Source organism: Pinus tabuliformis, chromosome 9, assembly GCF_031772625.1.
Source record: "Pinus tabuliformis cultivar Carrire ecotype Pingquan chromosome 9, CPIR1, whole genome shotgun sequence".
NCBI classification, from domain to species: Eukaryota; Viridiplantae; Streptophyta; class Pinopsida; order Pinales; family Pinaceae; genus Pinus; species Pinus tabuliformis.
The window spans coordinates 58,750,692-58,753,320 of record NC_142307.1 but is presented as its reverse complement, the minus strand read 5'-3'; positions in this window follow the sequence as shown (position 1 = coordinate 58,753,320).

The following is a 2,629-nucleotide window of genomic DNA, read 5'->3' as shown; positions in this document are numbered from 1 at the left end:
CAATCTTGTCAAGGTTCATTTGATAGTAATGTTCTGCTCTCAGAACTCTTCTCTGCTGAGTTCTGTCTGTTTATAGCTTCATTGTAGTCTCCAAGCTACAACATCAATGACAACCAGTCTTCTTATGAAGTAGTCTTCACAACTCTGCACACTGCCCACACATAGTCTCCAATAGCCTTCATGCTCTCTGATAATGTCTTCACATAGCTTTAGTCAGTCTACTGTTAGCTGCACTAAGCTTTGCATAAAGAACAACTTCCTGTTCAAGCTTATGTTCTCTACTGGCTACTTCTCCCCTTTGACTGTCTGCTGTCCTATTGGCCCTTCGACCCTCTTTCTGTTCAGCTGGATCCTCTCGCTGCCTCTGTCTCCTCCAGCTTATTTCCACAAAAATGTTCAACAACATTCAACCACCAAGCCACATTCAAACAATTCTTAATTTTCTTATATCTGACACCCCCGGCCTTTTGCTTCCTTTCTCCGCAGGCTCTTCGGCTTCCTCAACGCTCGCTTATCTTGTCAGTTTCCTCCTCGGTCGCTGTCATTTCCTCTGTGCTCATTTGCTTCTTCGGCTTCCCAGCTTTCGATTTCCTCTGTCTATCTAAGCGTTCCAATATTCACAGGACACGTTCAGGAGGAAGAGAGGCCGTATACACAGAGAATACTTATTACAAGTTAAAACCTGTAATAGCGCTCCTTTTATCCATAATTATTTGACATACATAGGGCTTTAAAGTGTAACAAACATGCCACGTCCTATCACAATCACAATCGGCTTGATTCTAGTCTTCTGAGCTATTGGGAGCATTCCTTAATGTATCTTTGTCTCCAAACCCCGCGCAAGCAATATATACAAATACACAGGAATTACGATCGAAGATAGGCAAAAAACTAAAGGGTGGACTTCAAATTATATTTTACCTGTGTCTACTCCTGTATCGGGTCTGGTCTTGATCGCAATCGGGGCTCAAGACTTCCAAGGGTCTTTAATAAGTCATGCTCTATTGCATAGTCGATGGTCGATGGCTGATTCCCTTGCTCCAATGGACCGGATGCGATATGGTATCAAACCATAGTTAATATGCCTGTCGGGTCCACAACCTTATCGCAGTTAGTGCTTCCAATGTGGCAAGGCTTTACGGCTTGCCATATGTTACGGATGTGTTAATATATCAAGTCATATTACACTGTCGTGGTGGGTCCACATACTTTATCGCAATCGGAGGTTTTAGTGTGGCAGGTCCTTAACCACTTGCGATACATAATCCCCACACGGCGGATGCGATATTAAATTGCAACGTATTGCAATGGTCCCATGGGTCCACGCATATATTATCGCAATTAGAGGGTTTTGGGGGTGACAACCCTTTTGAACTTTGCGATATATATATTGCTCCGCTGTTTTAACTTTGTTTATATGCTCCGCTGTTTATATATATATTGTTCCACTGTTTTCACTTTGTATATATATATATATATATATATATATATATATATATATATATATATATATATATATATATATATATATATATATATATATATATATATTGCTCCGCTTATGCACCTTACTCTTGGTATATGCGATAGCTCTACTCCTTCGATAGAGTATTTGCCATAGTATATTTGTCAGGATTCCACGCCGATAGTGTATTTGCCTTATAACTCAGTCTTTCTGCCTCCGATAGTGTAAACACCATATATGCATAGTTTTTGGTTGCCGATAGTGTTAAAGCATATATATATGGGTTTTTGGCCTCCGTTTGCGTTAAATGCATATATATATGGTTTTCTCCTCCGATATGACCCTGTCTGCTCCCGTTAGGTCTATTTTCTTCCTTTGTGGCTCCGATAGCTCTGTTTGCTGCCTCCCATGGCTCTATTTGCTCCCTCCGATCCGATGGCTCTGTTTATATATTGCTCCATTGGCTTTGTTTGTTCCTCTATTGCTCCGATGGCTGTTTGCATCCTCTGTTTGCTCCTGTAGCTCTGATAACTCTGTTTTGGCATATATATATATATATATGGCTCCTCCTGTAGCTCCTCTTGGTTCTTCTTGGGTATGTATTACATGCAATGCTCTTTCAAAGACCTCCGTGCCCTGATATGCCTTCTTTGGTAACTCCTCTTGCTTATGGCTTGGCTATTCTGATGGCCTTGCTCCTGTCTCTTCATGGATCTGCTCGGCTTCCCCTTGGCTTCATGTCATCTTCTAGTATATAGAATATTGCCATATTGATATCAATGACAACCTAGGTCAACAATCTCCCCCTTTGTTATTGATGGCAATATTCTTCTTCTCTCCCCCTTTGACATCAATGGCAAAGGAGTGCTACGAGACTCCCCCTATCACACTGCTTCTATTCTCCATAAATGGTAGATTTTCATGATTCCCCCTGTCATGGTGCTCTTCTTCTTTTTATTCAAGATAGAAGGATTGATTCTTTATCATCAATTAGCACATTATTCCCTCTTCATGTCTCAGAACTACTTTATCATGGCTTCAATAATGCTTAAAGATGCTCTACTTCAATGCTTTCAATCAGATTACAAATAGCCATACACCAAGTGTCGAAGTCTAGGCTTTGATGCTTCAATCCATATTGCTGTCTCCATAGGCAAAATTGAG